This window comes from Microtus ochrogaster, chromosome 1 (genome assembly GCF_000317375.1).
Source record: "Microtus ochrogaster isolate Prairie Vole_2 chromosome 1, MicOch1.0, whole genome shotgun sequence".
NCBI lineage: Eukaryota > Metazoa > Chordata > Mammalia > Rodentia > Cricetidae > Microtus > Microtus ochrogaster.
The window spans coordinates 96,868,603-96,884,782 of NC_022009.1; the positions used below are offsets into that span (position 1 = coordinate 96,868,603).

At 36.9% G+C, this 16,180-nt stretch overlaps 1 long non-coding RNA gene across 2 annotated transcripts in view; it reads right to left on the minus strand.

Annotated features, from left to right (window-relative positions):
- The window catches only part of LOC113458231, a 60,272-nt gene that overhangs the window by 34,818 nt on the left and 9,274 nt on the right, over window positions 1-16,180 (minus strand). For both annotated transcript variants that reach the window (XR_003378646.1, XR_003378647.1), the window contains one exon: window positions 15,208-15,444. This is a non-coding gene — a long non-coding RNA (uncharacterized LOC113458231). The remainder of the gene's footprint in view (window positions 1-15,207; window positions 15,445-16,180) is intronic.

Genomic DNA, 16,180 nt, shown 5'->3' on the forward strand with positions numbered 1-16,180 from the left:
TGTCCTTCCTCATAAATAATATGACCTTTCCCTAGTAAGCTTCCTAAGTGACACATATATAAATGTAACCCTACTTACATTTGTTTACATAATACATGTATATATTATGTAGGTAGGGTTCTACAATACCATGACTGAGAGAGAACATGTGGTTTTCTCTCTCTCTCTCTCTTCTGTAGGCCTCTATTTTGATGTTTATTTGAGTTTCTGCTAGTTTGTTTTTGTTTATGTGACACAGGTTCTCACTGTGTGGCCCTGGCCCTGGCATATAGTGATATTTTATTTTTGTTTTGGTAAAGTTCATCTGAAGATCAGGGTACAAAGCTAGGCACACTATTCAGCCATACAGGCCAGGTAGTGGTGACACACACCTTTAATCCCAGCAGCCAACCACTAGTTAACATAGAGGTCTGGCAGCGGTGGTGCATGCCTTTATTCCCAGCACTAGAAAGAAATACAAGGCAGGAATGTGACAGGAACTTTTTCTCTCTTTTCAGTCTGAAAATTTTGTAGAGGTAAGAGCTCTCTAGTAGTTGTCTGCTTTGCTTCTCTGATCTTTCAGCTTGAACCCCAATATCTGTCTCTGGGTTTTTATTATTCATGCTATACCAGCTGGCCTGAAACTGGATTTCTACAGCAGGCTGAACTTTAACTCACAGAGATCTGTCTGTCTGTCACTGCTTCCAGAATCCTGGAGTTACAGATGTGTGCCATCACTCCTTATAAACCTGTGTGTAAAGGAAAATGGAGATTATAAAATCTCAGACTTTATGCATATTTATCTAAGATATTGCACTAATATAGATATTGGATTAAACATTTTTAACACAAAATGTCTTTTGCATGTCTTCTTTGAGAAAGCCCACTTTTTGTTTTTGTTTGTTGCTTTGATTTGTTTATTTTTACTACTCAGTGCAAAACCTCAGTGATTCCTATGTATTCTCTCACTAGTCTACGGCTAATAAAGGCATCTGGCACACTGAGTCTGCTTTGAAAGATTAGCTTCTAAGAGAGAAGGTGATAAGTTGCACATTGCTAGCATGTAAATTGATCTGCAGTGTTTGGAAGTAATGAAATTTGTGTGCTTTCAAACCGCATTAACCAGACATAAATATAAACCAATAAATTTTCAGAAAAGGCAATCCTAGTAAATAGCATTGAAGACAAATGGTAAGTGAAATTCCTTAATTTAATCTTTATTCATGCAAGTGTTTTCTTCAGTCCACTCATAGCATATCAGTGGTAAGAAGGAAGGAAGGAATGAAATCTGAGCTTACACTTGCTGTCCCTGTGACAAATGCCTGAGGTGACTCACATAAAGAGAGGAAGCCTCCATTTTGGTTCACATTTTCAACTGAGTATGTCCATGGTCCAGTGTTTCGACCACTTTGAGCCTCTGTTGAAGTAGAACATCATGGTGGAGTGTAACTGTGGCGCAACATTGCCCATGTCACAAAGAATGGGGAACAGGAGAGCAATGGAGGAACTTATGCCCTCCAGTCCCCTCCCAAGATACACCACCTCCCACGAGTTTTCGATGTCCAAAGATTTAGCTACTTCCTGGTATCACATCCACTGTTAGACAATGTTTCAGTGCATGTTGTTTAGAGGACATTTACAATACAAACCACAACTTAAGTCTGGTCTCAGCGAGCTGCCCTCAAAACACTCTCTGTACTGCACCCATAAAGTCCTCAAAGAAGCAAAAATAAAGTATATTCAATTAATACATAAGACAAGAAGGATGACTTTGAAAGTTTTAAAAAAGGTAAATAATTCTATTTGAATCTGGATTCGAAAAGAAATGTTCACAGTGAGAAATCCAGATGCGCCTTAATTTAGAGCAGGGCTCTTTCATTTATTTTTAAAGTGATGATATCATTTGAAATAAGTGAGTCTGTCAGGCTAAAACTTGAAATTGCATTTAAAGAGATACATCAAAGGAGAGTGGGATGGAATAAGACTTGAGTTTATATCTTCGTTCCTACTTCCAGCTTGCTTTGGATGTGTTACTTAAAGTCTTGAAGTCACAATCGTCTTTAATAAAATTGTCACAGCTAAATGGATACATAAATTTCACCAGATAGCTTGCCAAATATTATTTGTAAAGTATTTAATAAATAATAAATATTCCTTGAAATAAGATATTGGAGTACCTTGACGCACTGTGACCATCAATGAAATCTGCTTTGGAGATCCTTTATTTCTAGGTCTTTTCATACAATATCAGCTTGACAACTAAGCTAATGTATGAATATTCACCTGGCAGGACAGAACCCCCTCACAGACCAACTCTGGAAATTGAAATAAGAAAAGCAATACACCAACACTCATCTAGAAGGCACAGATAAGAATGTTGTGGCCTACTCTAAAGTGACAGTTGTTCCTAATGAAGAAGACTTGATCACAAACCACATTTTTTTTTCCAAAAGATTATGTCAATCAATGGAGTTTAAGATTGTAACTTATGGACAATAAAAAGATTACAAAATACAAGCAAACAAACAAAAAGCTTCAGTAGGGAAGAAAGTGCCAGAAGCACTAAGCATGACGAGAAAACAAGATTAATGCTTTAAAACAAATAGTGGTTTGAGATTTAAAAACCCAGAGACAGATATAGGGGTTAATACTGAAGATCAGAGAGACAGAGCAGGAAGGCAATAGAGAGAACTTTGCCTTTTTCAATGCTCAGAACAAGACGGCCTACACTGTACTCTGTCTCCACCAAATCTCAGACTCCACATTTGAGTGAGTTCCTGTCTCTTCCCCTTTATATGTCTTTTCATTTAGTCATATTGCTCCTGTCTCTACCTCCCTAATGTTGGGATGAAAAGTGTGTTACTCCCAAACACCAGGATTAATGGTGTGAACAACTACCACCTGGATCTGTTTCTTGATCAATCTTGTGTAGCCCCAAGGTAACCTTGAAATAACAGAGATCCTCGGGCCTCTGTCTCCTGAGCACTTGTTCTTATGGAGGATCAGGGTCTAATTTGCAGCATCACCTAGTGGCTCACAAATATATTTAACTCTAGTCCCCAAGATTCAACAACCTCCCTAGCATTACTTACCATGTGGTACACAGACATGCAGGCAGACAAGACATCCATAAACATAACATTAAAAAGAGAAAGAAAACAATCACTAAGGGAGAGATGGTCTCCATATATGCAATCAAGGACAGATCCCTAATCAGGTAAACAGCAAAAGAAACAATAACTTTGAAACTAAAAATATTTAGTCAGGCTGGAAGTATAGAAAAGGTTAAATATAATAAAAGTATGAAAAATATATTGCTCAAGGGTTCTTTAGGAGAAAAATGGGATTAAAAGTTATGAGGCCTTGTCTCTAGAAGGGCAAAGAGAAGAAAAAGGAAAAAAAATTAAAAAAGGAAGATAATGACATAAATGGGGTAGAAGGATGATAAAGGGAGGAGAGGGGAGCAGAATGGGTTAAAGGAAAGAAAAATAGGAAATTAAAGAAACAAAAAGGGATAGACAACGAAAGGACAGGGAGGAAAAGAAAGATCACAAATTTAGGTGATAATCAGTAAGGCTTGAATGAAAATAGCCGTGGTGTGTGAAGGCACACACCTATGAGATCAGCAGAAAACTGCAGTTTCAGCTGAGAGCAGGGCCTGGAAGCCTAGGAGAGCAATGGGAATTCTCAGGTGTTGCTAATGAGATGAGTATTAAGCCTATGCCTAGAAAACTATTTGTTACTGTCTAGCAAGATTATACCTCACACAATAGTGCACAGTTATGGCGAGGTAGACACATAAAATCATTATGGAATCTCTGTGTGTTAGCCTTTAACCGAATCTAAAAGGAAGACATAATCAAAGTAAAGTGTATATCTAATTTGAGAAGATAACTGGTTATCCAGAACTACTCTTGATGATACATGTGATTCTTACAATGTTAGTTACAAAGGAACATGACCCGAAATAAAATTTAATGTAATATTTTTTGGGTATATAACATTCAAATTGTGCAAGACTGTACTATTTATATGAATAGTAAGATTTTAAGAACAAGGAAGCAACTGCTGTAAAGCTCAGTAAAGGTAGGTGTCTACAGAAGAAACTGTCATTTACTAAGATAGATCTTGAGTCCAGTTGTTTAGTAGTTTGTTTGATAATAGCATAATTAGGGAAAATTAGGGCTCCGTCCCTCCCTCATAAACCACAGCCTGCATATAAACAAGACCTGGGGCTTCAGGAATCTAAATACTGCTCATGGGAATGGATTTCAAATCTGAGTTTTTATTCATTGAGATAAATCTGAGACTGAAATTACCTACATCTAATTAAATACCTTAGCCTACATAGTTACATCACCCAGTGTAGCGAATATTGGTCTGTGTCCTATGCAATTGCATGAGAGTGCATTAGTATTACACTGTGTTTAGCTACTTACTATAGTTATTGTCTGAGTTTTAGGCATTACTAATCATTTGAAAATATTGATATTATTCCCAATAGGCAATATACCCCACTTAAATATCTGGAAGTCAGTAAGAAATTCTTACATAAAATTAAACCTATGTAGTCTTTAAATGTGAGAACATATTACTGAAATGGAGATATGTAAGAAGAAGGTGAATTAAAATTATTTAGTAGTAGTGCTACTGACTTTATTACACTGCCAATGAGAAGGAAGCAATGTACAATAATGTAGCTGTAGTGACATCAGGTGAATCGCTTATTCTTTTGCCTGCTCTAGAGACTGTTTTCTCCTAGTAGATTGCCTTGTCCAGCCTTGAAATGAGGGTGGTTGACTTGCCTTGTCGAATCTTTTTTGCCATGTTTTATTGTTGTTCCTTAGAGGCCTGCTTCTTTCTGAATGGATACAATGGGGGAGTCGATCTAGGGGAAGTGATGCAGGAGGATGAGGAAAAGCGGAGGGAGAGAAAACTGTATGAGAGAAGAACCTATTTTTATTTTTTAAAAAGCCAAAGTCAGTCTATATTGGTATTATTATTTGATACATGAAATGTGGGAAGGAGAAGTTTAGGGAAGACAGGGCTGAATATGGTTTCTAACAAGATAAGCTGTAGGTTCATTTTTAGAATTAAATCGCAGCTTGTAATACAAGACTAGAATTTGTAAGGGATATCTGGGCCAAATCTATGTAAGCAATGAGATTAGCTTAGCTATGCTGAACAGAAATACCCTTGGAGTGTTTGAACAAGACAGAAATCTATTTCATGCTAATGAAGGCAACTGGTAGGCAAGTGATGTAGGCTCATAGAAGCTCTGCCACATCACTCAGGGTCTGTCCATATGTCCTGTTTGCCATTATGGGATGTGGCCTTCCTTCAACAAGGTCCCAAATCTGTTAGGTAAAATGTGCCACTATAACTGTGCTCAACGGGAAAATGAGGAAGAAAGTATCACAGTCCTTAACTTTTAAAGAGAATTCACCAACCTCTAATATAATCTGTTTACCTCTCTTTGGCAGGGACTTTTAGCCGTATCTCATCAAGTGACAAATGAGCCCTGGAAATGCCGTCTTTCTTTTTCGTGGCAACATGCAAAACTAAAAATCAACTGTCTGTTCTTAGATAAAAAATATGAAAATGGAAATAGAATACATACTTCTGAGCTAGAAGTTAAGTCACTGACACACAATTGTGTTCTGAAGCATGAATACAAAATGAAAGAGAACGGGTGTGTCACAGTCCTTAGTTTTAATTAGAATTTTGGGATGACTAAGGTATGCACGTGAGAAACCAAAAGGATGTAACAATTATTCCTTCAAGGGATTTGGATGAAAGATGAGAAGGAAAGCAACTTAGATGCCTCTGGATTGTGGGACGAGGGAGTAAATTCATAGGATAGTAAAAAAAAAAAAAATAGTGAGTATGCTGAGGCAGATAACCAGTTAATATTTGTTAAGGCTCTTCAGCATGTCTGGTAGGGCAAGGCTTACAGAAATGCCTTAAGGGAAGGCAACTGGAGCACAAGAGTCAAATGAGTAGCATGGCATTACAGTATGGCATTACAGGTTAGAGAGTTGTACAAATTTCAAGTGGACTTTGGGAAATCTAACTAATGAATAATTTTCTGCTTCATATACAATAATTCTTTAAGTTATTTCTATCGCTGAATCTTAACATGATGTGACTAGGAGACACCAGACCGCAATAGCACTCATACCAGTAAATACCAGTTGCTTCTTTGAGGTTCATTTGAAGCCAGCTTTGTCCCACGTGGATTGGAAAGTGTGATCTACTGGTAGTCATTGAAGATGGAAGTTATAAAATAATCCGACACTAGCTCAGAATTGCATATAATAAAGGGTCATTTATGTAGGGGTAGACTCACAGATCACAGTCTTCTGCAGGAATGGGGAAGAGGAACCAAATCCAGAAGCTGGGAGAGAGAGCATTTCTAGTATAAGAGGCCACGCCCAAGTCGGCTGGTATCTTAAAGGCTGAAGGAATTCCTACAACAAGCCTTCACTCTAAGCTCTTCAGGGGTGTCAACATTTTACATCCTTATACTTAATGAGAGATGTTTTCATACAGGAACCCTTCATTATTGTAAAATATGTGCATTTGTTTTCCTTTTGTAACAAAAGGAGATTGATATGAACCCAGACTTGAATATGAATTTAACAGCTTCAAAAATACTAATTATGCATAAGCATATAGAATAGAATTTTTTGATAAGCTACTTTGGAGTTAAAAAAAAATACTCGACCAAAGAGCAATGCAAATGAGTCAGAAAAAGCTCTGATCAGATTAGCTTTGGGCAAATTTCCTCACACTCCACACAACCAAGGGTTCTTCAGAGGATACAAATAGGTTAATTAAACAGGTAACACTGTGCTTCTTAATTACTCTCATTTCTCCCAAAAAAAAACTATTATATGAAATTTAACAGTCTTTCTACAGAAAATAAGACGCATACTTACAACTTTATGTGATTAAATTAAGATAGAAGCATAACACTTACAAGTAAATATGTATGCGATAATTTAGATAGAAAGTGTAAATGGATATGAGAATAATTCAAACATGATTCTTCAAAGATTTTGAAGAATTAAATTTCATTCACTCATTGTACCGTATCTCAATGAATAATAAAACATTCCTTTTTCAAAATGACTGGAGCCAACAAGAAGACTCTATGGGTAAAAGTGTTTGCTACTCAAGAATGATAACCTGAGTTCATTTCCTAGATTGCATGGAAGAACACAACCAATGTCCACCCTATGACTTCACTTCCACATTCACAGTACGTGGCATGGGAGCATGTTGCTGCACACATGCACACAAACACACACACACACACACACCTTACTCACATCATGCCCCCACACACCATGCATACATACAGATGCGCACACCATGCAAACGCATGCCAAGCAAACATACACATACCTGTGCAAACACACAAATACCATTCACACACACACCATACACATACAACAAGCACACAAACACACAATGCACATACATACACCATGCACACAGAGACATACACCAGGCACACAAACACAGACACACCATGTATACAGACATGATGCACACAGACACACTATGCACACACAAACACACACACCATGCAAAGACACAAATTATAAACATACCATCCACACACAAACACACACACAATGCACACACACTTAAACACACAAGCCATGCACACACATACAACCTACACATTAATAATAATTTAAAAATAGATAGGTGATAGTTTGTGAGGCATGTGGAGGCCAAGACATGCAGGCCCAGTTTCACCCTATTGTCATGATGGTCAGAGAATTTTGGAGACTAATAGGCATAACTGTACCTTCTAATTCAGGAAGTGGGCCATGGGGCCCATTTTGAAATTAAGAGAAGCTTGGTGCCATCCAGACAGCAGGTGGTCAGGATATGCAGATGTGCTTCTGCTATGAGGTCACCTGGGGAAGGGCTATCTTCAAGGTAGTGACTCAGAGTACTTGACTTGGGACGTCTAGTCACCTAGGCAACAGAATGCTAATGATGGGAAGTCTCAGAGTTGACTGTGTGAGTTAACCTTGTTGTATAATGTTAATGAGGTCTTTTGTCACCTTCTCCTCCAGCTTACCCTGGGTGTAAAAGCTGTAGAAAATAAACACAGGTGGATTTCAGGGCCTGAGTAGTACCTGAATTATCCTCCTGATACTGTCTTATGTTTTCTGACTTATTATTTTTGTGCATCTTTATATAATTTTTCTATTCCCAAGCCCCCACTCTGGTAAAAAGTATTTTTGTTGAGGTTGGCCTTCGATAGAGGAATATGTGGGGTTGCATCCAGTAATCATATTAACATTTGATTAAAATCAAATATGAAAATCAGATATGGCAAAGCTATACATTCGATATTATATGGATATATTTGTTTATAGAAAAAAGTATCATGTAGTATAATTTGATCATCCCTATTTCAGTTCCTCCAAGACTTTGCCCATCTCCCTTCCCACCCAAATTTTTGCTACTTTCTCTCTCTTTTTCAAAATCAAACAAGCAAAACTAACCAGAAACATGCACACACACACACAAACAAAAACGAAACAAACCCAACAGCCACAAGAACAAAAACTTTTAAAAAATGGAAACCAAAACATAAAAGCAATAAGAGAAAAACATCCAAGCAAATCAACAGGGGTCAAAAAGTCTATAAAAATATCCTGAGTTCATTTTGTGAGTTTATTTTGTGTTGGACAATTACGTCTTAGCATGGAAAGTAGGATGTTTTTAATAAAGAGATCCAATACGAAATGACCAAACCTGAAAACATTCATATAGGTAACAGTATATAGATTGAGCAAGATACCACAAAATATATGCATACATGCACACACACACACACATGCATGTTGGTAAAATGCTCGTATTTCTGCAGTGAGGCGCCATTCTTTGTAATTACAGATTTTGCTTGCACAGACCTTGGCTTCTTTTAAGACCACCACTTATTTATTACAGGGTTAACTGAAATAAGAGAAACCTTACCAAGAGTATACAAGAAACACTCATATCACACAGTCCATTCTAGAAGTGCCCATCATATTGACATGTGGCAGTGTCTTTAAGCCTTTTCATTCCCAGTAGACTGAAAATCAGATTTTGGCAAGAGACAATCAATGTCTCTTAGAGTGGGGATAATGACACAGCTCACTGCCAGTTCTCCATGAAATTCATTTGACCAAACAATAACTAGATTCTTCTTAGCTTTTAATTCCTTTACTTTTATTTCATTGTCTAACAACTCCCCAAGGAAAATAAGTGTTTTGTTAAGGTAAGCATGGAAGTCCTTAAAGATCCTCTCTAGGCACTCAGCTCCCTAAATCAACGTTTGCCTCCCCTGATGCATTCTGAAAAACTACCTTCTGTTTCTGTTAAAAAAAATATAAAAGCACACTAAAATAAAACAAAACAAAATGGAAGCCTATTGTATAGTCAGACAGTCTTATCCTTTCTTTAAAAGACATTTTGTCATCAGAGTGACACAGTTATATCCATGGTTCTCTGTAATTTCTGTATTTAGGGCAAACTACCTGATGGGAAAAGATTCAATTTAGTGTCTATTGTGAAATCAACCTTAAAGCAACTCATGAAGCAAATACTAAAACAAACAAAAAACAAACAACAAAATATGACAATATAGTATCTGTCTCCTAATGTGTGATTTTTTGTTCTCAATGAAAATCATTGTCCACTTCTTCTCTAAACCTCATCTCGGTGTTTTAAACCTCAGAAATTTAGAGGTCCTTAACTGTTAAATCTCTCTGTGTGTATGTGTGTGTGTACACATGCACATGTGTATTTATCTGTACATGTGTATTCATGGGCGCAGAGCTTAGGAGAGGACATCAGATGTCCTCGTCTATCACCACGTGGCTGTTCCTTAAGGCAGATCTCTTTCTGAACCTGAAACTTGAATTTTTTCAGCTGTGCTTGGAGCCATCAATCCTCCAGACTCCCCTGGAGTTGGTGCGACAGGTATGTGCAGGATGCCTGCCTTGTTATTGTAGGGGCCGGCCATGATAAGCTAAATATGAACAGATCACCCAGAGGAAGTTCTTTCCTTTCAACCATTGTCTCTTGCCAGAGTAGGACTCAGCCAGCAATAGATTTAATAAGAGGCCTGAATCTCAGTAGTTTACCCTGAAGCAATACCTGGCTGCAGGAGGATCCACAAGGTAAGATTACCTGAGCACCACCCAAGAACAGACCATCCAAAGGAAATGCCTAACATTCCAACTGCTGTAGATAGGACCACCTGCCAGCACACACTCATCAGGACACCCCTAGATAAATGTCAGCTAGTCAAAGGTCCTGAACCTCAGAAACTGCTCACCCCCACCTTTACTACTATAAAAACCCAATTCTGACTGAGCTCTGGACTCTCTGTTTATTCCAATACATTGGGCATGCCAGGAGACTGAGTTTGCAAACTTGCTTAAAATAAAGGTTCTTTGCTTTTACTTATGGGCCTTGGTCTCCTTGTTGGCTTTTGGGGGACTTCACGGATTTGGGCAAAACAGTTAAATGTGTATTGGGATCTGAACTCTTGTCGTCACTACTGCTTTTAAGTATTTACCCATCTCTCTGGCACCTAGAGTATGTAATTTCATATTCATACACGCCTTTTACCTAAATTTTCAATTATTCATGGCACATTTTACCTTTTAGGAAACTATCTCATTTATTTAGTGAGCACATTTACATTTTGCCCTATCTGTTCAAACATACCCTCACAAAGGCATAAGCATTGTTCATTAACAGATCAAGAATTTTGACAATATTGAAAATGTTCGATATATTTGCAGAAAGAATGAATTCATTGAGCAAGCAAAGGGTTTTTCATTATTTATTTCAAATTGAATTACAAGTTATTAGTTTATTTTCTACAATGTAAACATGTGTTCATAATTGTGAAGGTCCTGATGCCTGCATTACTATTATTTTTAAATATTTCTTATGGTTTATTTAACTTTATTTTATGTGCATTGGAACTGGATCTTCAGACAGTTGTGAGCTGCCATGTGGGTTCTGGGAATTGAACCCAGGTCCTCTGGAAGAGCAGTCAGTGCTCTTCACCGCTGAGCCATCTCTCCAGCCCCCTGCATTACTATTATAGACTCATGTAGGTTCAGCCTAATGAGATGATATTTTCCATAAGTTATAACATATGCAAACTAAGTCAGTTGTACTTGTATTATAGTTTTAATCCAGGCATGAGTAGAGGGAAAGACTGATGTCCCAGCCTGCTATTGATAAATGCTTCTTAGAGTGACACGCATTGAGACTGTGCTGACTTTGGGCATAATGTTCATTTTCTATGCAAGGACCTCCACTCTTGCTGCTTGACTTAGGGATATCAGGTAAAGACAGGACCAACCAAATCCTTGTCTGAGTGATTGATGTCTCCAACTCAAAGAGAAATGATCTCCTATTTTATCTAATCTTCATGGTTTTACTTTACATTAAAAATAAACTTGACTCAGTGTATATGAAGTTGGTTGATGTCTCTAAAAGCGGTAGAAATAAACACAGTTCTTATCTATATGAAATAATGATTTCTTCTTGAGTTAAAAGGAATGGTGGGAAGAAAATGGCTTTGGACGTCTCAAATAACATTATCCAATGTGGAAACAATTTTATACTTAACTAAACAAAAGAAAGTTATATGTAAAGGTACTTTTCAAGTATGTTCGGGGGATAACAGGTAGATGGGTCACAGTGAAGCAGGAAAATCTTTACCAGAGGTTTCAGATACCAGCTGATGACATACTTACCTTTTCTGTTCGTTGTCTGAAGCCAAAAGGATTCAGATGATAATTAGAAGTGTGGTAGAACAGAAGGAGAAGTGTTCAGTGCATGCTATTAAGGGGACTAAAGATAGTCTAACGTAATAAGGGCTGGAATCAGCAACATTTCAACTTTTCACACCTAACGAAGTTCTAATCAGCATTGTAGACTATTGAGCATAGGTGCAGGGGTTAGGGGTTAGTGGTTATTGTTCTGGGGATTGCTGTCCTCAAGGACGGCATCTGTTTTCAAATCTAAACACTGAAGCATATTCAAGACCTCTACATGCTGCAGTATTATAACATAAAATTTAACAATAGACCATTTTCTTAAAGTGTTCATGAAAAACCCAAGGTTTGAGTCCCTAATGGCTGGGAAAATGAGTGAAGGATAACTGAAGAAACAATTCCTGTTTGGATATCTTTATAGTATGCTGATTTCATAGATTTAGTAAGGTTTATGGATTTGCCCAAGTAGTAAGCAAATGAGACAACTTGAAAGGCAGCATGCACAGAGCATAATTCCAACAATGTACTGCATATCTCAAAAATCCAGAAGAAGAAAAGAGGTTGCTATAAAAAAGGACAATTTCTTGAGTACCTAGATGTGTTCAGCCCAACATAGACACTAAAGATTGCACAAAAGTATGAAAACTCACATCTTCACTTGATAGTCTATAAATACTTAAATTTTTACGATCTCAGGCATCAACTAAAATAAACTTAATTTAAAAATAAATGTAGAGCTGAGAGGATATCGCAGTGGGTAGGAATACCTGCTGTGCAAACATTAGGAACTCAATTCAGATGCCTAGCACCCATGTACAAGTCTGGAAATACAATTCACCTATAAGCCTGCTGGCTTGCCAGTCTAGGGCATCAGTGAGCTCTAGGGGGAATAATGTGGATACCAACAGAATAGTACAGTCAAAGTACTCCTTTGGTCTCTGCACATACACATAGGGCTCTATACACACACACACACACACACACACACACACACACACCCATATACACTACATATACATACAATGTGAAAAATGACTAACACACTACATGCACACATGTAAATATACAAATAAAAAAGCAAACACATATCTATTTGAAAATCATAAACTGAAAATGAGCTAAAAATTGAATTCATTGAATGTGCTGAAATGGAAAAGCAAATTGCAGAGAACACAAATCACGAACCAAATTTAAAAAAAAAACATTCAATAAAACACAATTAAAACAAAAATATTGTTTACTTCTCACAGATAATAGTATGCAACCCTGTGAGGAAAGTTCCCCCTTTCTTTTGTGTGCACAAAGAGCTGGAATTAGGGGCAGGACCACTGTGTAAAGGAGAAGGGAGCAAGACATTTCAAATTGTTCAAAATAGGGAGAAAAAGTCAGGAGCAGAGCATACAATACAATGTGTGTATCTGAATCTTACCCAGTCTGCTATGTTTTCTCTCAGTCTGCTCTCATTGCTTTCATGAGACCTTTGCCTGTGTTCTGTGATCTGGAAGGAAAGAGGTACCATGCACTCTTCCACTAGCTCACCTTAATCTCTTGGGATGCTAGCCAGTAGCTTTCAGTTGTCATCTTAATGTTTATTCTGTTTCTTTACATTGTATAAATTTATTACCATAAAATTATCAGCATGTGTGCTGGGGGACAGAGAGCAGAAAGTGTGTGCTTAGCTTTTTTTTTTTTTTTTTTTAAGAGGAATCAGACTTCAAGATAATAAATCAGTAGGGCAGTAGGGATTTTGCTATTAAAATGACCAACAAAATCACATTTGATTGTGACATTTGAACAGTGACCCAGACAGGAAAGAGACCTGTTACTGATGATGGATAATTGCTTTAAATTCTCTTAGTATTGGCTCTGCTGACAGATGAATATGCTTTTGCTGATATATGTATAATGACTTTCAAAAGTATTTAGTAAAGGTTCCTAAGAATGCTTCATTCAGAAAATACCCTGATATTTAAAATATACCTCAATAACACACACAAATTTTGTGTGATCGACCTCTCTTTCTTTTCCTCTCTCTTTTCCTTTTCTTTTTTCTTTCTTTTTTGATATACTAATGTTAAAAGTCACGATCTACAATAATATTAAATATCTAGCTGCCAACCAAGGCTGAGGTTGTTGATCAAAGAGTATATTCTTAGCTTATATATATGAAGTCCTGGGTTAAAATCCAAATCTAAGAGAAATGAATAAAAAAAGTTAACCAATGGAAAACAGAATGCCCCTGTGCTGTAACACATGCAGTTTTCCTGTGTATACTGCCACCTATAACTCACTGAACTACAGCTCCTCTTTCTTATCTAGAAGTAGTTTCACTCATGCACCTGACATAACAAAATACCAAAGAGACAAGGTGACCAGCAGTCATTCAAGACATCACCATAATAATAGGAAGTAGATGTTAAATGCCATAGCTTTATTATTTCTTTTGTATTTACCTAATAAATATTAAGCTAAAACATTTTAAGACTTATTGCATTCCTCGTTTGACATGTCAAATTTGCCTTCACATTTATGGATTCAATTTGAGAGCAAAGATATAAATGAAAGTGTTCTTACAGTCAGCCAACTAAGAGTGAAACAAGAACTTACAATCCTTAAAACTCCCTTGCTTTGAGCACAAAAATTTTATACTTGGCTGATTATTTATAATAACACAATACCTACTGATTTATCATCTTGAAGCCTGATACCTTTGAGAAAGTTTGGATTAAGCTTACTGTGCTCTGCCTCTGACAAATGCCTAAAGAACACTGTGCTTATGATCAGTTAAACTCAAACCATAAACTTTGAGGGAAAATGAAGGGTATTTCTTTCTTTTTCTTTCTCTTTTATAGTAAAAAAAAAAAAAAGAATTCTAGTATTCCTATATTAACATAGCTTGATTCTGTAAAATATTTCTGATTTTCAACATGTTATTGATAATGCTAATGATGATAAAGATCAATGAAGTTCCTTAAGTAATCAGACCATGTGTTCTGGCATAAACCAGTTTTTCATCCCTGGCACTAATGAAATGAACATAATTGCATGTGTCTTAATCATAGATAAACATATATTCAATCAAATAAAGAGGAAGAAACAGATACCCAGAAAAATTCAGTTCTTGAGATTTCCAGTCAAGAGACAACTTAGTCAAAACCATTCAGGCATGTCGGAAACATCAACCTCCATTTATCAGAGCTTCTCGCCGTGGAGTCTCAGCCTATACTTACTGTTTAGGCTTACATCAATTTAACTCTAGCCTTTCTGGGACCCCAGCACCCAATAACATATGTGCAAGGAATTATCATATAACAAAGGTAGTCATCAAAAAAAGAAGAGAAATTATGTTGAAAACTTTCAGAAGACTAACAGTTTCCCATACACTGTTCTGTATGGAGGTAAAGTGACTTACTTTCAAAGGAGACTTCCAAAATTGCAAGACCTCAGTACGCTTTTCTGCATGTCCCGCAGTCTCCAAGGTCGGCAGTGTTCAGTGAGAAGGATGATCTGGAAATGATTGCCGGGCAGAACTATTTTTCATTCCATATCTCTTATCAGAAAATCTCATTATTTCTGCTGTATGAATTTCACATATCTTGGTGGTTTGGGCTTGGGATGGGTTGAGCTCGCTTCCTGTTTTCCAGAGTAGCTATGAAAGACACAAGGTTAAACCCGGATTTAAGAAACATGCCTGAGATTTTATAACGTTTAATACTATAAATATTCACCTGTTCTATAGTTAAATATTTTAAATGGTGGTCAAACCCATCTGGAATTCATTCGTTCATGTTCTACAAAATAAAATCTAAGTCATTCTTTCTGCAATATTATGAAGTTCTCTCCTAACATAAACAAACGTGGAAAAGTGGAAATGTCTGAATTTGTGGAATCTATTATGCTTCACAGATCCAGTAATACTTTATAAGAATGTAGCTTAACTATGAAGTTTATTTTCCAAAACCATTTTAATATTTGCAGTTATTTTTCATTTAAACATTTGCATTATTCTTATTACCCAAACTATTCTCCCGTGAGCTTTCACTATTACCTTCTATCTTGATAGTATTAACAATCATATCTTAACTATAGAGATGAGAATCGCCAAGCTTCATGTCTCAGCAGGTAATACAACTGACTGTTTTTCTAGATGTCCTGGGTTAAATTCCCAGCACCTACACAGTGGCTCCGAATTGTCTGTAACTGTCCAGGGGAAACAACACCCTCATACTGATGTACATGCAGAGAAAACACCAATCACATGTTATTTTTTTTTTTAAAAATCCAAGTTTCATAATGATGTGGGAGTGTCATATATCAATCTGTTGATTTCATTGGTTAAGTAATAAACAAACTGCTTGGGCTCATAGCTTAGAACATAGGTGGGT